Consider the following 25,824-nt stretch of genomic DNA (forward strand, 5'->3'; position numbering starts at 1 on the left):
GATTTATGTAGATATTGTGAAGTGACTAAATCAACCTAATTATCTGTTATGGTTTTGATGTGAAGTATCTCCCAAAAGCTCATGAGTGAGACAAGAAGGTCTGGAGGAGAAATGATTGGATGATAGCCTTAACTCAGTGAATTGATCCCTGGTGGGATTAACTGGAGGCAGGTGGGGTGTGGCTGGAGGAAGTGGTTCACTGGGACCATGGCTATGGGGTATGTATTTTGTATCTGGAGAGTGGAATCTCTCTCTCTGCTTTCTGACCCCCCTGTGAGCTGTTTCCTTCTGTCACACTATTCTGTCATAATGTTCTGCCTCACCTGGAGCTCTGAGGAATGCAGCCTGTCTTGTATGGACTAAGACCTCTGAAACTATGTGCCCTCAAATAGACTTTTCCTCCTCTACAATTGTTCTGGCCGGGTCTTTTGGTCACAGTATTGAAAAAGCTATTAAACATCCCCTAAAGCTAACATGTGAGACAATATAATAGGTTCAGAGAAAAGATGGTTGGATTATGAGAGCCTTAACTTGATCCGTGAATTAATCACCTCAATCAGTGAATTAATCACCCTATGAATTAATTGGCTGGTAACTGGAGGCAGGTGGCATATGGCTGGAGGAGGTGGGGCACTGAGGTGTGGCTTTGAGGTATATACTTGTATCTGGCAAGTAGAGTCTCTCTCTCTCTCTCTCTCTCTCTCTCTCTCTCCCTCTCCCTCTCCCTCTCCCTCTCCCTCTCCCTCCCTCCCTCCCTCCCTCCCTCCCTCCCTCCTCTCTCTCTCTCTCTCTCTCTCTCTCTCTCTCTCTCTCTCTCTGTCTCTCTCTCTCTCTCTCTCTGCCTCTGATCATCATGTGAGCCGCTTCCCTCCACCACACTCTTCCACCATGATGTTCAGCCACACTTAAGCCCCAAGGAATGGAACCAGCTGTTTCTAGGGACTGAGACCTCTGAAATCGTAAGCCCCCAAATAAACTTTTCCTTTTCTACCATTGTTCTGGTTGGGTCTTTTAGTCACAGCAGTGAAAAAGCTGACTAAAACATCAGCATATCTATTTCCTTGCATCTGTATAATTTTTTAAAAGAATTTTTTTTCTTTTATTTAAATATTTTATTAATTGTTGAGGACCTTTATTTATTTATGTGTGGTGCTGAGAATCAAACCCAGTGCCTCACACATACTAGGCAAGCACTCCCTCCACTGGGCCACAATTCCAGCCCTTGTATTATTATTATTATTTATTTTTGTGAGTGTGTGTGTGTGTGTGAGAGATCAAACATTAAATCTACTTTCTTGACAATTTCCAAGTACACAACATATTGTTAGTAACTATGATCATGGTGGTATACAATAGATCTTCTGAGTTGATTCCTCTAATGTAAATTGTGTATCTTTTGAGCTACATTTCTCCAATCCTTACCTGCCTCCTCACTCAGCTTCTGGTTACAACCAGTCTACTCTCTGATTCGATGAGGCAGCTTTTTAAGTTTCCATGTATAAGTAAGATCATGAAGTATTTGTCTTTTGTGTCTGGCTTATTTAACTTAGCATTTGATCCTCAGGTTCATCCATGTTCCCACTAGTGACAGGATTCCTTCTTTAAGTCTATGTAGTATTCGGTTACTATAACAACAACTTTTTTTTTTAATCCATTTATGCACTGATGGGTACATGGTTTGATTCTGTGCCTTAGCTATTGTGAATAATGCTGATCTTGTTTCTTGTCAAAAAAAACTAACCTTATTTTGTTGAATTTTTTCCTACTATTTTCCAGGTCTTGTTTTATTATATTTAATCTCCAATCTATTTTTTCCTTTCTTCACTAATTTTATTATTAATTTGTTCTTTTTTTCTAGTTCTTTATGGTATAATGTTGGTATTTTTATTTGATATTTTTTTCCCTCTTTTTAAATTTAGGCATTTCAGTATAAACTTCATTTTAAATCTTCTTTTCTGAATCCCTTAAGTATTGGAAGGTTGTGTTTCATTTTTAATTTGTCTCAAGATATTTTGATTTCTCTTTTTATTTCTTTTTATTTGGTTATTTGGTAGCATGTTGTTTAATTTCCACATTCATAAATTTTCTGCATTTTTTCATGTTACCAATGTTGAGTTTCACACTATTGTGGTTCAAAGAGATACATGATATAATTTAACTCTTCCTAAATTCATTAAGACTCATTCTGTGGTTTATCATATGTTCTATCCTGAGAAATATTCCACATACACTTGAGAAAATGTATATACTTCTGTATATACTGTATATAATATATGTTAGGTCCATTGATCCTAAAGTGTAGTTCATGTCCAATGTTTCCTTATTGATTTTCTGACTGGATGATCTATCTATTGTTGCAAATGGGGAATTGTGTTATTGTATATATTTCTCTCTTTAAATTTATTAATATTTGCTTCATATAGTTGGATGCTGAAATATTAAATACATACATATATGTGTGTATGTATATATATATATATGTATACAGATATGTTATATGCTCTGGATGGATGGATTGATCTCTTTATCATATATAATGACTTTTTTGGATAAGTTTTGATTGAAAATCTTCTTTGTCTGATATAATTAATAACAGCCCTTTCTCTTGGTTTCCTATAGATGAAGTCATTTTCATTCTTTTACTTCCAGATTATATATGTCAGTAAGTGTGAAGTGAGTTCTTATAGGCAATAAATATTTGGATCCTGTTTTTTAAAAATGTTTTGATATCCATTCAGCTACTCTAAGTATTTTCATTGGAAAATTTAATATGACTCCATTTAAAGTAAATCATTGATAAGGGTTTACTATTGCCATCTTATTAATTATTTCTGTTTTATAGTTCCTGTCTTATTTATAATTCTGTTTTATTGTTCTTGTTTTCTCTTGCTATCTTCCTTTGTGATTTGATGATTTTGTATAGTGGTAGGTCTTGATTTCTTTCTCTTTATGCTTCATGTATCTCCTTTAGATTTTTTTTTAAATTTTGTGGTTATTATGAGAATTCACAAGGCATCTCATGTTATAAAAGTTACTTTAATCTGATAATGGCCTAACTTCAATTGCATAAAAACCCTATTCTTTATTACCCTTCCTCATATTTTATATTTGTAAACCACAATTTAAATTATTTCAAATTATGTACATCTCTTAAATTATTTTAGCTTTAATCACTTTAAATAGTTTTGTCTTTTTATATTAGAGATGCAAGTATTTTACAATACTCAAGTATCCTGAATTTGATTATATATTTATCATAACCACTGTTTTTTTTAACTTTTATCTGTTTATATGTTGTTAATTAGTATGATCATTTCTCAAATTGAGGAATTCCCTTTTGCCTTTCTTGTAAAGCAAACTTTGTAGTGGTGAATTCTCTTAGCTTTTGTTCATCCGGGAAGATATTTACCTCTATTCCTGAGCTGCAGTTTTCTGAGCTATAGTCTTCTTGGTTAGCAGTTTTTCCTTTTAGTGCTTATATCGTCCTATTCTCCTCACATGTAAGGTTTTGGTTATAGCCCTATAAAACTTCCATTGTGAAAAGTGTCTTGTCTTATTGCTTTCAAAATTCTCTTTGTCTTTTACTTTTGACAATTTTATCATGTGCCTTGGGATATTCATACTTGTGTATGTCTTGCTTGGATCCTTTGAGTACTCTAGATGTCCTTATTTTTCCAAGGTCTGTGAAATGAAGATTTTCAGTCATTGTTTTTCTAAGTAAACTTTCTTCCTTCCTCTTTGTCTTTTACTTCTGAGACTTAATAATTCATGTATCGGTACTGTCCCTGGTGTCCAATAGATCCCTTATGCTTTCTTACTCTTTGCAATTAATTTTTTTTTTCTTTTTTGTTCCTCTAGTTGCCCAACCTCTCAAATAACCTGTGTTCTTCAGTTATTCTTTTCTCTGCATTATTGAGTTTGCTGTTGAAACTCTGTATTGAATTTTTCTGTATCATCATTTTATTCATCAGTTCCAGAATTTATGTTTCATTCTCTTTTATTTCAATTTCTTTATTAAACTTCTCATTGTGCTTATTCTTTTTATCCTAATTCTCTTAGTTTTCTGTTTGTATTTTCTTATATCTCTTTAAGCTTCCTTAAAGTGATTATTTGAAATTATCTTTCAGGCAAATAGTTTTCTATTTCCATGGGCCAGTGGCTAGAACTTTAATAGTTTCATTTGACAGCATCATGTGTGCCTGTTTCTCTGTTATTTGTGTAGCCTTGCTTGGGTATCTGTACATTTAAAGAAACAAAATCTTCTTAGAATCTTTATAGACTGGTTTTAGCAGGTTAAAGCCTTCTGTTAGATTCATGAACCTATGGGGCTGCCGTCAAATGGGACTGGAGCAGCATCACATGGATGTTTTCTGGGTCTGTTGTGTGTTTCTTTTTGATAGGCTTATGACCAGGGATTCTAGAAAGCAGGGATACTGTCTATTCCCTGGGTGAACCAAACTGTCTCCAGAACCTTGTTAGTTAGAGCTGGTCCTACAGAGTCTGCTTCAAGGTCTGCAAATGGCAGGCCCATTAGTGTACATAGGAGAGTGTTTTCCTCTGAGAATCTTGGAAGTTTCCAAGTGGGTCACTAGGTTTCTGGCTAGATAGTACTGCCTCCATCCATAGCTGGGAGGGATTAGAACTGAGTCTTAATAGTGTTTTAGTGTCTATAGCCAAGACAAAGATCTTTAGGCCTGTTTCTGGGCATATCTCCCAGGAGTCCCCTAGGTGGGCAGGCCTGCTCTGAGACTCCAGCCAACAAGGGCTGGTGCTGAAATAAGGGTTATTTTAAGATCTGCAATAAAACTGCAGTAGGCAGTTATTTCTCCATCTGGATCCTATGTAAACTGAACTGCCCTCAAGCCATTGCTGAAAAGGCCTAGAGTCACTTTTCAGGGAAGATAGAATCAGGTTTGGCATGTAGGTTGGCTGGTCTTCCTGCAGAGATGCAGATAAGAATATCTTTTAGTGGGTCTCTGGGTGGTCAGAGTGGCTCTTGATCATCAGATGAAAAACCTGGGGTAAAATATAAGAACATTTCTGTAAGTAAGTCTCAGGGACTCAGATCTAATTCTAGGTCCTTATAAACTGAATTTATCTTTAGTCCACAGTTAAGAGGGGTTGGATCTGCATTAGAGAGTCATTTCAGGGTCCACAGCCAAGAGTAAAGTCTGCAAGCATATTGTCCAGTAGACTCAGGCAAGACTCCTATTGGGGGCCTTGGCTGATGGTTTTAATAGCAGAAATAAGGGTAAACGGAGTCGTAACACAGTCCATGAGGAGGTGGGGCCGTTTTGGGACCTGGAGGTGGTGACCATGGTCAGAAAATCTGCCACCTAAGTGTGGGGTCTAACATCTCACAGTGACCTTTTAGTTCTAGGCCTTGGACTCTACCAATGTTTTATAAACTTCTATCTGAATGCTAAGGCTCCAGAAAAGGCACATTTGTCCAAAATGACAGTGAAGTTATTTTTGCTATGAGGGGATATAAGCAGGGGAACTTCTATTCTGCCATATTGCTGAACAAATTTTGTCCAAAGAATTAATCGGAGCTACTAGAAGTTAAACTGAAATTATAAAAACTTATTTATTCTTGACAAAATCCATTATGATCAATTCACATTCTATGAATATTAAATAGAATTTTGGTTAGTGGAGTTTTTGTTTGTTTGTTTGTTTTTTGTACCAGGGTTTGAACTCTGGACACTCAACCACAGAGCCACATCTCCAGTCTTATTTTGTATTTTTTTATTTAGAGACAGGATCTCACTGAGTTGCTTAGTGCCTTGCCATTGCTGAGGCTAGCTTGAACTCTCAATCCGCCTGTCTCAGCCTCCTGAGCACTGAGATTACTGGGGTGTGCCACTACAACCAGCAGATTTCAATTCGTTTTTTAAATGCTTAAATTATTTTTGTTCTCTTTATATCAAGATTAGTAACTGTTACAAAGCAAATTTCTATGATGCAGTTTTCTGTACTCTGCACTAGAAATCTATTTTTCCCTTTTCCTCCTCCCAAGCCTCATATATATATATATATATATATATATATATATATATATATATATATATATAAAACCATCACTACCATCAAAATTACCACTATGACTACATAAGAATTTTACTGACAAAATATTTAATTTATTGAACCTTTCTCTAAATATACTACAATGTAGCATAACTTCTGCAAAGAAATCAATTATCAGAACTGGGACTATCATTTCATTGGAACATTGTTTATTTAGAGACAGGATGCCAACTTTTGCATTTAAATTGGTACTTATTCAATGTAAACTATGTCATTACTATCAACATTTTTTTAAAAAAATATATATTGCTTTGTAATATATAGCCACTGCTGTTTATTAAAATATGTGAAATGTTGTCAGATTTCTTGTTTTATTTGATTACTATGGTCTTGTGAGATAAAGGATATAATTTTTTCTGACTGAAGAAACTGAATTTAGAAAGATAAACTAATATGCCTAAAATTACACAGAACTACAGACACAAAATCTTCTGACTTAGGTCTAATATCCTTTTCTATAGTTTTAATTTAATTGATGGTTATGTAATAATCTGAAACAATGATTATCAATTTTATTCTGTTTCTTATTCACAATATTTAATGTTGTTTTTCATTATTAGTCTAAATTTCTTATTTTTTATATTATTATGTGGTTAACTCCTGAATTCAACCATAAATAATTGGAATATTGCAAATGAGATAAGAAATTCTTTTGTTCAGTTATTAAGAATACAAGTATGAATTATCATATTTTCCATGGAGAAAATATGATCTCTGAAGATTGTGAAAATATAATATAAATAACAAATATAATATAAATATAATATAAATAACAAATAAACAAAAATCAGGAGAAGAAGAGGAAGAAATTATTTTGCATTTAACTTGTAACTTCAAGTTTCTTCTGGTGATATTTCATCTGTAGTGATACATTGCTATGAATTTCCTACATTATATTCATCATTTTTCAGAGACAAGCCCAATGTCAGATAAATACAAAAACATTCAGTAGAGGTTCTGTATGCTTACTTTTTTTTAATAATGCAAACAAAATTGGACTTTTTTTTTTTTTGCCTCGTACTGATTATAGTGCTTACAGAGATGTTCATGGGCTCTCCTCAAAAACTAGATTATGATATTAATCAAATATTAGTTTTCAGCATTTGCCTATAAAATAATTATTTACCAAATAAAGATCTAAACTGCTTGAGTGTAGCCTTCATATTCTAGTGTATCTGCATTCACAGAAACAGTTTTTGGCAATCAGTAATTGAAACATCACAGCTGTATGTAATCTTTGCTTCTCAACAGGCCTCTCTCTGTCATTCCCTTTCCTAAATGTAAGACAGTTCAGTTCAACCTGACCCAATTTCCAGAGTTGGAAGTGTGATATTTTTTCCTTCTTAGTAGAAAGAAAAATGTTATGAAATTAATTTTAAAATTAACAGGTACGAGTAAGATAAGTGTGATGTAGAAAAAAAGGATGAAAATTTAAAAGTAAAGTGTCTTGGGCTATCTAATTCCATGTGTGCCGTCAGTTTAGCTTTATATTTTGTCATCTTTGTAGATTTCTATCATTTTGTAGGCTTTCTCTTCATGATAGCAATTGTTTCCTTGGCTGTGAAAAAACTTTTTCACTTGATGCTGTTCTATGTATTTATTCTTGATTTTATTTCTTGTACTTGTTAAGCAATTTTCTTGTTAAGGAAATCAGTGCTTGTGCAAATATGATGGAATATTGACCCTATGCTTTTTTTTCCTATCAATTGTAATGCTTCTGGTCTGATTCTTAGGTCTTTGATCTATTTTGAATTGACATTTGTGCAAGGTGAAACGCAGGGATCCAGTTCCTCTTCTTATGAGTACCCAATTTTCCCAGCACCATTGTTTTTTAATGTTTTTTTTTTTCTAACTCATGCTTTTAGTAGCTTTGCCAAAGATCAGATGATTATATTTGTATAGATTTCTCTGCATCTTTTATTCTATTTTATTAGTCTTTACATCTGTTTTTATGCCAATAACATGCTGTTTTTCTTACTATAGTTTTGTAGTATAATTAGAGATCAGGTACCATGATGCCTCCAACATAGCTCTTCTTGCTCAGGATTGCTTAGGCTCTTCTGGGTCTTTTATTATTCCAAATGTAATTTAGCCCTTCTTTAAAAAAATTCTGTGAAGAATATCATTGGTATTTTGATGGGAATTGCATTAAATTGTATAGTGCTTTTGGTAGTATGGTCATTGTTGTAATATTAATTCTGCTTATCTAAGAACATGAGAGGTCTTTCCATCTTTTAAGATCTTCTTCAATTTCTTTCTTCAGTGTTCTGCAGTTTTTATTGTAGAGTTCTTTCATCTCCTTGGTTAGATTCATTCCATGTTTTATTTTATTGAGGTTATTATGAATGAAATAGTTTTCCTGATTTCTCTTTCAGCAGAACCATAATTGGAGTATAGGAAAGCTATTGATTTTTGTATGTTGATTGTGTATTCTGCTACTGTACTGAATTTGTTTATGAGCTTTAGAAGTCTTCTGGTGGGGTTTGAGGCTTCTGGTATAGGATTATTTCATCATCAAACAGGATAATTTGATTTCTTTCTTTTCTATTTGTAACTCTTTAATTTTCTTTTCTCATCTGATAGCTCTGTGTAGAATTTCAAGAACTATATTTAAAATAAGTGGTGAGAATGGATATTCTTGTCTTGTTCCTGATTTTGGAGGAAATGTTTTCAGTTTTTCTTCATTTAGTATAATGTTGACCTTGGGTTTATCATATACAACCTTTGCAATGTTAAGATAAGTTCCTTCTATTTCTCATTTATCCAGTGTTTTTTTAAACATGAATGAGTGTTGCATCTTGTCAAAGACTTTTATGCATCTGTTGAGATGATCATATGATTCCTGTCTTTAACTCTTTTTATGTAGTCAATAACATGTATTGATTTGTGTATGTTGAACCAATATTGCAAACCTGGGATAAACTCACTTGATCATGGTGTGCTATCTCCATAAAGTGTTTATGAATGCGGTTGCCAATATGATTATGACATCTCTACTCTTTTGTATGCAGATTGAAGTTCTTTTATTTCTACTACTATTTTCCTGTAAGTATATTCTATTGTTTTTTGCTATTTAATAATAATGTAGTTATTATCTTGGAGCCAAATTTTATTTAGATACAGATATTTTTCAAGCTCACATCTCAAAATGATGGAAAAACACTTGTGATAATGTTTTTATTTTTAAGTCAGGAAATGATCAATTCATGGTAATTTAACAATTTTATAAAATCACAAACATTAAATGCTAACATAATTTTAATTAATAAGGATTTCAATTTCACATATTAAGTGTACAAAATTAATGTGGGAGCAATCTACAAAATATTTAGGATATAAAGATTAAATAGGTATGGTGCCTAAACTGAACTATCCTAATGCATTTCTAGACAAGGAAAATTGGCAAAGAATGTGCAATAACTAATAATTAAGATATAAATTTTTGGAAAAGATCTACTTTTTGTAGAAATTATAGCTGACACACAGTTTTCCATGTTATTTTCATTCATCAAGATGTTTCTTATTGGAAAGCAAGAGGAGCTGAACTGGAGCTAGAACTACCAGATACATTCATACATAACATAAGCATGTACAGAATCAGGGAGGTCTGATTGAATGATACCAAAGATGAACAATCTGGGCTCTTTTGCTTCCCCCAACTGTTTAAATTATGTTGGTCTTCATTCCATTATGTTGTTTATTCATACCTTTCAGAATTTACTACCTATATGCTGATGATCAGCAAGTATATATCAGCAAGATTAACAGCTTCTTCAGCTTCAGACTTATGTATGCAATTGTCAAAGTATTTTTACTGAGATGCCCTATGTAAAGCCAAATCCAACTTTATTCCAAAAGAATTCACATTAAATTCCAAAGTACATTTGTGTCTTTTGTGTTGCTCATTTTTATCACTAGGACTTCTATTTCTAGGCATCCAAACCACAAAAAAAATATGGATGGTCTCACTAGGACTTACATACACTAACAAAATGCTCACTAATAATACTTTTAATTCGACTAACCTAAATGTGGTATCTACACAGATTTTGAAAACTTGTAGAACCCAAAATGACAGTGCTTACAAATATCCAGTTATTATTACTAAAAGATACTATATATTAGAAACATTAGAGTGAGGATATGAATTACAGGCAAGGTATCCAGAAATGCAGAAATGAGCTACACTTTCTTTTTTATTGAACTAGAAACAACTGAAAACAGCTCCCCAGAATAAGGGAATCCAAAATTCAATCTCAGTTAGGTCTTCTTTTATCTTGCTAGCCATGTAAACAAATTCCTGATACAAAACCCAAGGGTCTTACAAGACCTGGAAAAAATAACCAGTTTCATTGTTATCAAACAATATTTAGAAGCTGAAACTTCTGTTGTTACCTAGCAGCACTATTAATCAATATGTCTCATGCAGAGTAGGAGTCAGTTCTATCCAGGGACATGTCTTATCTCAGCAAAAAAGCTCAGTGCTCCTGGAATCAATCTTCACAGCACAGGTCTCCATGTCTTATTAGATAAAATTTAAATTTCTTAATACATTGTCAAGATCCACCATGATCAGTGTTCATCTGTCTTATAACTCTCAGTCTTATAATCTATGGTCTGTTAACAATAAACCACCTGCTCCTCTCTATATACATAGTGCTATTTCATAAATTCATTCTTAGATTTTCCTAGGGCCCTCCAATACACAACTAATCTGGTTTGAGGTTATTTTCTTTTAAGTAGCTCTAATGGAATATGTCTATAGTATTCAAAATAAAGAATAAAATTATGGAGCTTTAAGATTTCAGCAGATAGAGGCATTTATATAGTTTTAGCAATCTGGGAGTACATCACATTGTTCCTTTTTGCAAGAATTACAATTAGTGCTATTTTGAAAAAAAAAAAGCTGCTGTTGCTTATAAACATGGTACACCTGGAAAGTTAATTTGTCATTATATCATTCAGTTTTACTAGGTAATCTTTATTAACTTAATTCATATCTCTCTGATGATAAAAATAAATATTTTAATATTTATAGAATATTTGATGCATAATTAATTATACAAATAAGCATAATTCTCTAGAGGGAAAGAAACACTTTTGGATAAAAAATTTTCATGTATTTTACATTTTAATTTTCTTATAAGTAGGTAAAGGCAGATTTTTCTCCCAGGCATAACAATGATAATACTGCTCTTTTATATTTTGATGAACCAGAAAATGACCTGAATTATTTTAATCAAGGTAGTGTCAAGAGGAGTTTATATTATTTTAAAGGAAAAATATTCATATCCAGTGGTAGCATAGCTTAAGGAAAATTTCTTGAACAAAGAAAACAATTACTTGTCACTAAATGTTTAAAGTGAATAGCATGAAATACACAGATTTCCCCTTCATTTCTGTACTAAAGCTATCCAAAGTTGGAACCTAAACATAAGTCCCTTTTTCCCCAATGGGAGGAGAGATATTAGAACAAATTGAACCATTATTGAACAGAACCAAATTCTTTATTGGACATTTTAAATCTGGGGACAGATATTCTCAATATCGCTTTTTAGTACAAAACACTTTTCAGGATTTTTGAGGTCATCCTCTTTTTCTTTTTGACACCATTTTTTCTATAATATTGCAATTTGTATAATTTTTTAAGATAAATTATTTCCTTAAATATCTAAAATTTTGTTATTTAGACCCAATTTCTTATTTCATTACTCATATGTGACAATTACCGATCATTGCCTGGCTTAGGAATCTCCCTGCTTCCTCTCTCCATATTCCCATATCAACAGAAAAGAATTCCCTTGGTTTCTTGGACTTCATTCTCCTAGCACGCTTCTGATAATTTAAATTCTCATCTTCAGAGGTCTAGCCCAGGCCTCCTCTCCATAGTGAGGAATCACCTAATAATATCAATCCATTAAGATTTTCCAAATTCTAAAATTTTTAGTCTTAATTTCATACAAGTTAACAAAATCATGCATATGCCTTTTATTTTATTTATTCTAAATAATTCTTAAGTTCTTTCTTTGTCTTTCACATCATTGACATTTTGAGAAATTGCAGCTCTGATATTCTATGGACTAATCTGCAATTTTTTTCTCTTCTTTTGTTGTATGTTCCTTCACAACTAGATTTAGGTTCTGTATCCCTGTTCAACAAACTATAAGTGATTTTATGCTCTGAATATATCAGAAGTGCATGTGAATGTTCAATTTCAATTTTAATTCTGAAGCCCAGCCAACTGTTATCCCTTTTTGTTACTATATAGTTCCTATGTTTTTCCTTAAAATTAATAAGACACACCTGAAGATAATACATATATTCTCCCTTTCAAATATTTCTCCTATTCATTAATGATTTCTACTTACACTAATCCTTAGTATGTTGTATTTCCTTTGTAGTTGCTACATGGCATTTTTTTTCAAAAGTTGTCTATATTCTTTCTCAGTTATTTTTTCCTTTAGACTCACATCAATCTTTAGACTCATAATTTCTGACTTATTCACGTTGTTTATAATTATTGTTTTCCTTCTTTTGTTTTGAAGTAAATCTAGTCCCCGAGTTAGTCCATGGGAGCCCTTTAAGCTAATACCTGTATTCTTTTGTCACATAAACATATGGTGTTTTTCCATTTGCCTTCACTTTCTGGCACAAAAATATGTGGGTTTATTTTTACACCTTTCCTTTACCAGTCCTTCAATCATCCTTTATTCTGTAGAACTCAAGTTCTTCTTGATGGTGATTTGTATTTGAAAATCAAGATCAAGGTGCTGGGGGCAAGATGCTGTTGTCATTGTATCTTAACTCATCCATCAGACCAAAATGGGGAGATAGACATAAGACAGATAAGGATATATATATATATATATATATATATATATATATGAATTGAAAGTATCAATATCAAATATATATTGGTCATATATTTATATATTGATCTTGATACCTTCAATTTCAATCCAACCTCAAGTGGTTTTCTATTTTTCTTTTTTATTTGTGTGTCACTTTTCTAACATCCCAACAAACATCAAAAGACTCTTTTTTTTATTGGTTGCTCAGAACATTACAATGATCTTGACATATCATATATCATACATTTGATTCAAATGGGGTATGAATTCTTATTTTTCCCACGTGTACAGATTGCAGGATCACATTGGTTATACAGCCACATGTATACATACTGCCATACTAGTGTCTCATTTATCAAATTCCACCGTACACAAAATAGTTTCAGAGTTCCATGCCAATATCATTTTAGACTGCTTTGCATTGCTGTGTCCAAAAGACCTGACAAGAACAACATAGAGAAAAAAGTTTATTTGGGGGTTCACAGTTTCAGAGGACTCAGTCCATAGAGGACCAACTCTATTGCTCTGTGCCTGAGGTGAAGCAGAACATCATGGCAGAAGAGTGTCCCAGAGCAAAGCAACTCAGGGCATGATGCCAGGAAGCAGAGAAAGTTCTCTCTCACCAGAGAAAAAATATATATCCCAAATCATGACCCCAATGACTCACCTTCTTCAGCCACACCCTACCTGCCTACAGATCCCACCCACTTAATCTCTATCAGGGAATTAATGCCATGCTTAGGTCAAGGCTCTCATAACTAGATTATTTCACCTCAAAACTTTCTTGCATTGTCTCATGCATGAGTTTTGGGGGTTACCTCATCTCTAAACCATAACAAATATGAAAGGAAAAAATAGATATGGGTTTTAAATGCAGTCATTTGGAGAATCTTAGGCCCACTTTCATGGATAACTGTTTTGTGTGGTCTGGTATACAATTTTGTAACATCATTGTTTTATTTGTTTGGTCATATTTCTAAGTTGCTTAAGAAGGAATTTAAATCATTCACTTTTAATCTGCTTTGATTAGAAATACACATTCCAACATTATCTCCCAGTCATTTCCAAAAGAGTGCTAGCTATCATATAGGAATAATGTCAGAGGCTTGTCTGGGGGCAACCCACTTTACCCTCTGACAGACAGTTAGAGGGGGTCTGATTACCTACAGTCAATCATAAGTGATGAGATATAAGGCAGGTTGAAGTTCCCAATAGGAATGTGCTCCCTATATTTTTCCTCACTCCAGTGGTCCCAGGATACACCTCTTCTGTTTCAAGGTCTGAACCCCAGTTTTTGTCTTCTTCATTATAGGAAGTGATTAAAAGCACCATTTTGTTTTTTAGTTTCTTTCTGCTTACTTTCTTACTTCTTGCCTTGAGCAAAATTAGAACCTGACAAAGAATTCAGGGAGAAATTCTCTGACTCTCTTGCTCCTATCTTTCTTTTCGTAGATTTGTTTGTTTTCTCCAGTCTTAGAATCCTTGAAAGCTCTAATTTATGTCTTTTAAGCCCATGACTGTGACAAAATCTCTGCTAGCTTTCTTGCATTTAATCAGCTTGCAACTTTTATCTCTGCCTGACTTGGAAAGTTTTCTGATTGTTATTTTGATCTTACTAAGGATTCTCTCTACAATTTAGTTCTGGCTGCTTCAAAAGTTCTTGAACTGAATAAAACTTTTTTTTTTTTTAAATCTTGCTTTTCAAGTTGTTCATGAAGGAGTTTTGGTATCCTGCAAGCTACTCCAACACAATTGTAAATAGAAATCATCTTATTTATTTTAAATAAAAGGAGATACTAATATGAGACTCTGATCTTACATACATAAATTATATATATATATAATATATATTATATATAATATATATTATATATATATAAAATTTTATATATATAAACACATTATATTTTATTTTTCCTCTATGTGTGCATTATTGAGAATATTTGGGGTATAAGTGGAGATCATTTGAATTAAGAAACAACTTGAAGCGTAGTTCTCTTTTATTAAGTATCCATTATACTATATTATCCACTCTCTAGGTCACATTTTTGCATTAAAATTTAGTTTACTCAAGACAGGTTAAAAGGATATAAACACTGATTAAACTATTGTGACAACTGAATTATTATCATAACACATATTTTCGAAATCTGTCATTTGAGGACAGATTTGAAAAATATGAATAAATAAACCAGCATGTTAGTCTTTTCTGAAACAGGTCATGACCAAATGCTTTGATGATTCATATTTTCTTTTCAGAAGCAATATTTATAAATCTAAATATAATCCTCAGAGGTGTATCATTAAGTTTGGAAAATTCTTTTTTAGAATTCTATTAAAACTTCAATTCCCCTCTAAGCCAGGAGAAAAAGAGAGAGGTCAAATCATTTTCACTTGAGGAAACACAAATGATATCAAGTATATATTGATTTTTTGAACATTGGATTTTCAGTTTCTTTACTCTCTTCCATTTTATTTTAGTTGCCTACTATCAGGTCAACTCAGTGCACATCTCATTTGAACCTATAATGCACATTAGAGGAAAGGATATAAGTGAATTTAAATGCAAGTAAACTTTCCTTTCAGAGGATTTTTAAAAAGTTTTTGGAAAGCTTGGAATAAAAATAATTTAAAGTAATATATGTAAGAGCCATTTATATCATATTCCATTTTTATTATTAATCTCTATAGATCTTTTCAAATTACCTTTTCTAAAAGTGATGATTTATTTTCAATCTGCATTAAATATATGTAATTACAGATGGTTTTACAACTTTCTCTTCTGAGGAATATTATATGTGAATACGTGTGTGTACGGGGAAGGTTAGAAAGAGAGAGGCAGAGCATGCTCCAGAAGGAGCCTGCACTATGTTATGTTTTGGAGGTGAGGTGTCCCCAGAAGCTCATGTGTGAGACAAGGCAAGAACATTCAAACGTGAAATGACTGGATTCTGAGAGCCTTCATCCAATCGGTAAATTAATCCCTTGATAGGATTAACTTGATGGTAGCTTGAGACAGGTAGGGTGTGGCTGGAGAAGGTGAGCACTGGAGTATATATTTTATATCTCGCAGGTGAAGTTCTCTCTGCTATCTGATCATCATGTGAGCTGCTTTCCTCTGCACAGTCTTCTGCCATGATGTTCAGCCTTGCCTCAAACCTGAGGAATGGAGCCAGCTGTCAGTGAACTGAGACCTCTGAAACTGTGAGCCCTTAAGTAAACTTTTTCTCCTCTACAATTTTTCTGGTGGGTCTTTTGACACAGCAGTGAAAAAGCTGACTAACACAAACTTCAGCTAGATTATTAAAATTGATCAATTTGATGTATTTACAAATGATAATCCCCCTATATTTGTTAAAACTCTATTTCTAGTACACAAGGGGCCTTTGATTAAATGCTACTAATCTTTATTTGACTTATTACATAAAAGATCTCCAAAAGCTTCCAACTTTGTAGTCTTAGTATAGCAGAATTCACAGTGCCTTTCATGGTTAATCACCTTAAGTCTCAGCTCAGTAACCTCTGAGTTTTACTTCACCCTCCACGAGACAAATGATCCATTTTTCTTTCTATCCATGTTCCCTGCTTTGACTCTAAGTTGTGGCCCATTGAATAGCAACCTGATCTGGAAAAATGTCTCAACAAGTCAAACCTAGTAGTGACTGGAGTCCTTCCAAATCTTGAATCCCACATTTATATCCTCACTTGTATAATGTTTCCCTGTTTCATATTGTTTTCATCTTAAGCCTAAAGAAGAATTATATCTCGTGTTTTGTTGAACTCATCTGGAAGATGTTTGTTATTTCGGCATTGACCATGGTCACAAAAGTCTCTTCTATTTTTTGAAGAAAATTAATTTTTTGAGAAGTCTTTGATGATCAAAATATATGTAATTTCCTGTGACATGACCCCCATGTCCAAATAAGATGCATTTCTTTGCAGTTCTTCTTTGAAATGCCTTTTCTTATTTGTTTTATTTTGCCCCAGTGGATAAATATTAAAAATAGACATTAGAAATAGAAGATGTGCACAATTATTAAAGTACAGTCAGATTTATCACTGCAGTAATAAGGAAATTTTGCTTTCCATGGAGATGGCAAACAATTCCTTAATAGGATATAACCTTTAAACATTTTTTGTAAAAGTGCCACTAATGTACAAATATTATATAAATGGTTTCACTTAAACTACACTAGGAAGATTTTGTTATTAAATAAATTGCTAGATGATGTTTGTGAATTTACTGCTTATAAATCATAAATACATAGACTTTTCAAAAAATGTATTGGTCTGTAGTTTTTATCCACAATATCATACTCTTTATTTGTTACTGTCTTGAAATATTACTTTACCAAATGAAACAAAACAATATGGCCAGTAAAAAAAAAAAAAAAAAACAAAAAACCCTATCTCCACTTGTAAAAGAACTTTACAAGCAAGCCAATAAGAATTAAACCATTGCTTTTATTGTTGAATAAACTAGATTAATAAATAGAAATTTATGTAATTTATTGCAAGAGCAAAAGAGACAATAGACCAGATTGTCAAACTTATTTCCCTAAATAAATCCTCTAGGGTTTTTAAAGACCGTATAATCTGTGCTACCCAGCTCTACATTTGTTATGAAAGCAGTCATAGTCAATACATAAACAAATGAAAGTAACCATGTTCTGACTAAACATTATTAAAAAATAAGCACTAGATCATATTTGGCTTTCCTGCTATAAAATAAATAAGCCGGTCACAGAATAATACAATATTTCTGTTGAGGAAATCCTAGTTTTTCTCATGGTATCTAAAAGCCCAACTCTATTTTTTGTGTTCTCTGTAGAGAATCAGATGTGTCTGTGAGCTTGAAAACATAATTATTATTGCCCTTGATGGAGTCTGCCTGCAAACGGGATATTCTGTCAAGGTCTAAACAAGGTGACAACAAATCATGCTTGCATACGAGATGTTTTGTTGTCTTTGTTGGGGCTTACTCGCAAAGGAGACGTTCCTTCAAAAGTTAGATAAGATAACAGCGGACATGCTTGAAAATGAGGTGTCTACTGTCCTTGGGAGGACTTGCCTGCATACGGGATGTTCTGCCAAGTGGGCTAGGAGGACGCTAAGAAAAATTTTTTATCTGTTCTTAACAAAGAGCATGCTCAGGGCCAAGAGTAGATTAGCCATGAGCAGCAGGTCACTTCTGATTAGAAAGTAAAACTTCTGTATGCTATGTTTAACTAGCCTAAAGACCTGATTTATTGCTGTTGGAAGGCTGCCTTCTTTGTTCACAAGACTATAAAAAGACTGCTGTGTACAGTAAAGGACTTTTTTTTCTTTTGCTGCTTGGCTTGCTCTACTTCTTCTTTCTTTCTCATGCTGACCTGCGAGTGAATTATTGCAACAGTTCTCCTTTTTATTAATTTTAATTAGTTATACATGACAATAGAATACATTTATGCACTTTGATATATCATACATAGATGGGATATAATTTCTCATTTTTTCTGAGTGTACATGTTGCAGAATCGTATTGGTCATGTAGTCACATATATACACACAGTAATAATGTCTGTTTCATTCTACTGTCTTTCCTATTCCCACATCCCCTCCCCTCATCTCCCATCACTCCCATCTATCTAATCTAAGGTAACACTATTCTTCCCTAGTGCCCCCTTCCTTATTGTGAATTAGTATCTGCATATTAGAGAAAACATTTGGCCTTTGGTTTTGTGGGATTGGGTTATTTGCTTAGCATGATATTCTTAAGCTCCATCCATTTACTGGTAAATGCGATAATTTCACTCTTCTTTAAAGCTGAATAATATTCCATTGAGTATGTACACTACATTTTCTTTATTCATTAATCTACTGAGGGATACCTAGGTTCATTCCATAGTTTAGCTATTGTGAATTGAACTGCTAAAACATTGATGTGGCTGCATTACTGTAGTATGCTGACTTTAAGTCGTTTGGGTATAAACTGAGGAATGGGATAGGTGGGTCAGATGGTGGTTCCATTTCAAGTTTTCTGAGGAATCTCCATACTCTTTCCAAAGAGATTACACCAATTTGCTGTCCCACCAGCAATGTATTAGTGTACCTTTTTCCCCACATCCTCACCAACATGTATTGTTGCCTGTATTCTTGATGATTGCCATTCTGACAGGAGTGAGATGGAATCTTAGAGTTCTGATTTGCATTTCTCAAATTGCTAGAGATGCTGAACACTTTTTCATGTATTTGTTGATCAATTGTATTTCTTCTTCTGTGAAATGTCTGTTCAGTTCCTTAGCCCATTTATTGATTGGGTTATTTGGTTTTGTTTGTTTGTTGTGTGTGTGTGTTAAGTTTTTTGAGTTCTTTATATATCCTAGAGATTAATGCTCTATCGGAGGTGCATGTGGTAAAGGTTTTGTCCGAATCTGTAGTCTCTCTCCTCATGGTATTGATTGTTTCATTTGCTGAGAAAAAGCTTTTTAATTTGAATCCATTCCATTTATTGATTCTTGATTTTATTTCTTGCGCTTTAGGAGTCTTGTTAAGGAAGTCTGATCCTCTGCTGACATGGTGAAGATTTGGGCCTATTTTTTCTTTTTGTAGCCACAGGATCTCTGTACTAGTGCCTAAGTCTTTCGTCCACTTTCAGGTGATTTTGTGCAGGGTGAGAGATAGAGGTTTAATTTCATTTTGCTACACATGGATTTCCAGTTTTGCCAGCACCATTTGTTGAATAGACCATCTTTTCTTCAGTGATTTTTTTGGCACCTTTATCTAGTATGACATAACTGTATTTATGTGGGTTTGTCTCTGTGTCATCTATTCTGTACCATTTGTCTACGAGTCATTTGGTGCCAATACCCTGCCATTTTTTATTACTATAATCTGTAGTATAGTTTAAAGTCTGGTATTGTGATGCTTCCTGCTTCACTTTTCTTGCTAAGGATTGCTTCAGCTATTCTGGGTCTCTTATTTTTCCAAATAAATTTTATAATTGCTTTTTCTATTTCTATGAAGAATGTCATTGGGATTTTAATAGGAATTGTATTAAATATGTATAATGCTTTTGGTAGTATGGCCATTTTGACAAAATTAATTCTGCCTATCTAAGAGCATGAGAGATCTTTTTATCTTCTGAGGTTTTCTTCAGTTTCTTTCCTTAATGTTCTATAGTTTTCATTGTAGAGGTCTTTCACCTCTTTTGTTAGATTAATTCCCAGGATTTCCTTTTTTTGAGGCTATTGTGAATGGAGTAGTTTTCCTAATTTCTCTTTCAGTGGATTCTTCACTGATGTATAGGAATGTGTTTGATTTATAGATGTTAATTTTATATCCTGTAATTTGCTGGATTCATTTATTAGTTCTAGAAGTTTTCTGGTGGAATTTTTTTTTATCTTATAGATATAGAATCACGTCATCAGCAAATAGTGATAGTTTGAGTTCTTTTTTACTTATTTGTATCCCTTTAATTTCTTTATTTTGTCTAATTGCTCTGGCTAGAGTTTCAAGGATGATGTTGAATAGAAGTGGTGAAAGAGGACATCCTTGCCTTTTTCCAGGTTTTAGTGGGAATGCTTTCAATTTTTCTCCATTTAGAATGTTGCTGGCTTTGGGTTTAGCACAGATAGATTTTACAACGTTGAGGTATGATCTTACTAGTTTTTCCAGTGTTTTGAACATGAAGGGGTGCTGTATTTTGTCAAATGCTTTTTCTGAATCTATTGAGATGATCATTTGATTCTTGTTTTTAAGTCTATTAATATGATGAATTACATTTATTGATTTCCATATGTTGAACCAACCCTGCATCCCTGGGATGAACCCCAATTGATTGTGTTGCACTATCTTTTTAATATGTTTTTGTGTGCAATATGCCAGAACGTTGTTGAGATTTTTTGCATCTACATTCATCAGGGATATTGGTTTGAAGTTTTCTTTCCTTAATATTGTCTTTGTCTGGTTTTGGTATCAGGGTGATATTAGTCTTATAGAATGAGTTTGGAAGGGTTCTCTCCTTTTCCATTTCATGGAATACTTTGAGGAGTATTGCTGTTAATTCTCCTTTGAAAGTCTTGTAGAAGTTGGTTGAGAATCCATCTGGTCCTGGGCTTTTCTTGGTTAGTAGGCTTTTGATGGTGTTTTCTATTTCATTACTTAAAATTCTGTTTAAATTGTGTATGACCTCCTCATTCAGTTTGGGTAGGCTATGTGTCTCTAGAAATTTGTCAAAGTCTTCAATATTTTCTATTTTATTGGAATATAAATTTTCAAAGTATCTTCTTATTTCAGATGTGTCCATTGTGATATTTCCTTCTTCATTTTGTATTTTAGTATTTTGAATTTTCTCTCTTTTTATCTTTGTTATCATGGCCAGGAGTTTATCTATTTTATTTATTTTTTCAAAGAACCAACTTTTTTGGTCACTTTTTTCAATTTTTTTGTTTGTTTGTTTTAATTTCATTGATTTCAGCTCTAATTTTAATTATTTCCTGTCTTCTACTGCTTTTGGTATTGATTTATTCTTCTTTTTCTAAGGCTTTGAGATGTAGTGTTAGGTCATTTGTTTGTTGACTTCTTATTCTTTTAATGAATGCACTCAATGCAATAAACTTTTCTCCTAGTACTGCCTTCATAGTGTCCCAGAAATTTTGATATGATATATCAGTGTTTTCATTGACCTCTAAGAATTATTTTTATTTCATTCTTGATTTCTTCTACTATCCATTCTTCATTCAATTGTGTATTATTAAGTCTCTATTTATTACAGTAGCTTGTGTTTTTTTTATTTTATCATTCATTTTTAATTTCATTGCATTGTAGTCTGATAGTATGCAGGGTATCTGTTTTTTTTTTTGTTTTTGTTTGTTTGTTTTGTTTTGTTTTTGTATTTACTAAGAGTTTCATTGTGGCATCAGATAAGGTTTTTTAGAGAAGGACCAATGTGCTGCTGAGAAGAAAGTATATTTGCTCATTGATGGATGAAATATTCTATATTTGTCTGTTAACTATAAATTATTAATTGTATTATTTAGCCCTATAGTTTTCTTACTTAGTTTTTGTTTATAAGATCTGTCCAGTAGTAAGAGAGGTGTGTTAAAGTCACCCAGTATTATTGTATTGTGGTCTATTTGACTCTTGAAATTGAGAAGAGTTTGTTTGATGTACATAGATGCTCCATTGTTTGGGGCATAAATATTTATCATTGTTATGTTCTGCTTATATATACTTCCCTTAAGAAGTATGAAATGTCCTTCTTTGTCTCTTCTGATTAACTTTGTTTTGAAGTCTACTTTATCTGAGTTGAGAACGGAAACCCCTGCTTGATTACGCAGTCCATATGGGTATTAAGTTTTTTTCCCATCCTTTCACCTTCAGCCTGTGAATGTCTTTGCCCATGAAGACAGCATATTTTGGGGTCCTGATTTTTAATCTAATCTGTCAATCTATGTCTTTTGATTGATGAGTTCAGGCCATTAACATTCAAGCTTATTATTGAGATATGATTTATATTCCCTGTCATTTTGATCTATTTCTGGTTTTTGATTTAGCTTAGTTTCTCATTTGGTTGAATGTACCTTTAGTGTAGATCCTCCATTTACTGGTCCAGATTACTTTGTTCCTGTGGTGGGTATGACTCAAAGATAGATAATTCTGCTGGTCAGGAAAGAAAGTTAATCCTATTTCCCCTGATATTAGAGAGGGAAAGATTAGGGGAGAAGAGATTATGGAAGGGTAATGAGAGAGGAAGAAAAAGAAACACATCCAATTATTTCTCAAAAAACTAGGAAGGGATCCACCATTGGACCTGGTAATACCACTTCTCAGTATATATCCCAAAGACTTAAAATCAGCATACTATAGTGATCCAGCCACATCAATGTTTATAGCAGCTCAATTCACAATAGCTAAGCTATGGAACCAATCTAGGTGCCCTTCAACAGATGAATGGATAAAAAAAATGTGATATATATATATACACAAAGTGGAATTAGCCATAAAAATATGGCTTTATGCCATTTGCTAGTAAATGGATGGATCTGGAGTCTGTCTTGCTAAGAGAAATAAGCCAATCCCCCAAAATCAAAGTCAAATGTTCTCTCTGATATGTGGATGCTAACACACAGTGGTGGGGGCATGCAGGTAAAAGTTCAGTGGAATAGACAAAGGGGAATGAAGGGAAGGAAGTGGGGATAGGAATAGGAAAGACAGTGGAATGATTCTGACACAATTTTCCTATGAACAAATATGAATACACTGCAATGAATCTTACATGATGTACAACCACAAACATCAGATCCTAATTATAATAAGATGTACTTCATATTCATATAAATATGTCAAAATACACTGTACTGTCATGTATATGTAGAAAGAATAAAAATTTATTTTTACACTGTGTCACTCTTGGGATTGTAATGGCAATCACTTGTGTGATTCCTTACTTTTAGGATATAACTAACCTATAAAAATTAATTGATAAAAAAATTTTTGATTGAAAATAAATATTCATTGATTCATCATCAGATATAACCAACTGAACAATGGAGTGAATGAGACTGCTGAAAGTCTTATGAGAATTATTGAACTTATTCCAATTAGTAGGAGGGCATTAAAAAATAAGTTCTCTTGGCAGCTGTACATCTCAAATTACTGGGCAGGTTATGAAAAACTATAACTTCAAAATAAAAACTTACTCAGACGGGTGCAGTAGCGCATGCCTGTAATCCCAGTGAGTCGGGAGTCTTAAGCAGGAGGAGCGTGAGTTCAAAGCCAGCCTCAGCAAAAGCAGAGCACTAAGCAACTCAGTGAGACCCTGTCTCTAAATAAAATACAAAATAGGGCTGGGGATGTGCTTCAGTGGAGTTTAATCCCCAGTACTAAAACAAACAAATACGTTAATTAATTCAAAACTTCCTCCATTTCTCCAGATTGTTTACAAGATTATACTCAAACATAGCATTTAAATGCTTTAAAATTTAGTGATAACAAATGGAAAAAATAATTAAGAAATTTCATGTATGTAACTGATTGCTATTTTTTTAATGTTTTGCTTTTTAAAATTTGCAGTATTTGATTTTTTTCATTGACAACAAATATGAGTTGTATCTTTAACACTAATTTTCACAGAAGACTTAAAACAATGGTAGTTTAAGGAACATAATATGAAATTAATATAAAAATTCAGAAAATATGTTTGGCACAAGAAAAAAAATTACCTGAAAATGTTTGTCTTAAAACTTAAAGAATTATATTTTCCACAATCCAAAATGCTACTGAGTTTGCCATTTGTGACAAGCCTTTTTTTTTTTTCAAGACAGGAGAGTAATTAAAATTTTTTAATAAAAAGCCTTTTTGCATCTCAAAAAAATAAAAAGTCTCAGTGGAAGAGCAGCAAGGCCTGTACTCAAAGCATAAAGTGGATCATGGTTACATTTCCCCACTATCAATTTCTGCATTCTGTTTCTAAAGAAAAATGAGTGGCAACATCTCCATGCTGCTTCCTGCTGAGAGAGGGTGGAGTTGGGTCTGTCTTCTCTATAAGATGGGGCATAGACAGGAAGTTCCCATGTTTTAAGACCAGTCAAATCAAGATCCACTCTCTACACAGTGACATTCTGTACATGACATAGTAAAAGGAAGAACCAACTATTGATTGTTGACCACACTGGACTCCTTGATTCAGACAAATATGAACTATTGTGTTCTACCATTCCCTTTGTTCCCTATATTCTCAATATTTTAATGCAGTTAAGACATAATTTACAACTAAGTCTTTGTAGTGTTCATTATCTCTCTAATGCCTGTATCAGTACAGGTATCAAAAACTATTTCAGGTTTGTTTGTTTATTTACTTACTCACTTACTGACTTATTTATTTTTGTGGTTTGGTGCTCTCTGAAGTCCAGCCAAAGCTGACATCCTGTCTGTTTTTCAGTGCTGATTAATGTTTTAATGTCAGTGTCATCGAATCACAGTTGGTGCAATTTATGGAACATAATATGAAATTAATATAAAAATTGACAGTCAACCAATTCAAAAGTATTATTTTCACAATATCCAGTCACCTCATGAACTTGTTGCCTTAAATGGCTACACAATAAGCAGGTACTCAGATCCAGGGCCACATTTACCATTAGGCCACAATGACAGCAATATGACCCCCCAAAAATATGGCCTGCAACCATAGAAGAACCTCAGTAATCTTCCCAGAAGAGTCTTCTTGTTAGCAATATACCATATTTTGATAAGTCTAATGCTTATTCTTTTGAGAATACAGAATCTTTTGTGTTCTGTAACCATAAATAGGAAAAACATAAATATTTTGAATAATCAACTCTTATATGCCCATTGGATCAAGAGAAAGGTTCTTATTTATCCTAGGGTAATATTAAATAATTATAATAGAATAAAATAGTGGGCTCATATATGACATAAATTTCTATCTTACTTTAACTTAGGGAAAACTTTTGAGTACATTTCGTAATATGAATGTGATATCTCTTGAAGACATCAGTGAATGTTAGTACTGAAAATGATTTAACCTTTAAAAAGTTATTTTTATTGTGAAGTACAAAGTTAAATGGATATGTTTCCAGGAATAAACTACTCAAAAACCTTGTAAGTAACCAACAAAGCATGAAATAAATTTTAAATTTCAGTGTTAAACTTAGGAGGGAATTATGCAAATAGAACATCTGAGATGTTGGAACTGTTCTACTCAAAGTCCTTCAGAGGAAGATTCTACACATAATTTGTCTTAACATTCATTACACTTAGAACTGTGTTCTGATGGGATTGTGAAATGTATTTGTCAGGTAAATGCAAGCTGACTGGCTTTCCTGAGTTATCAAGAACTATCTTTGTTTTAAGAAAAAAAGAACCTTTCGGTCCCAGGCAT

This window comes from Urocitellus parryii, chromosome 10 (assembly GCF_045843805.1).
Source record: "Urocitellus parryii isolate mUroPar1 chromosome 10, mUroPar1.hap1, whole genome shotgun sequence".
NCBI classification, from domain to species: Eukaryota; Metazoa; Chordata; class Mammalia; order Rodentia; family Sciuridae; genus Urocitellus; species Urocitellus parryii.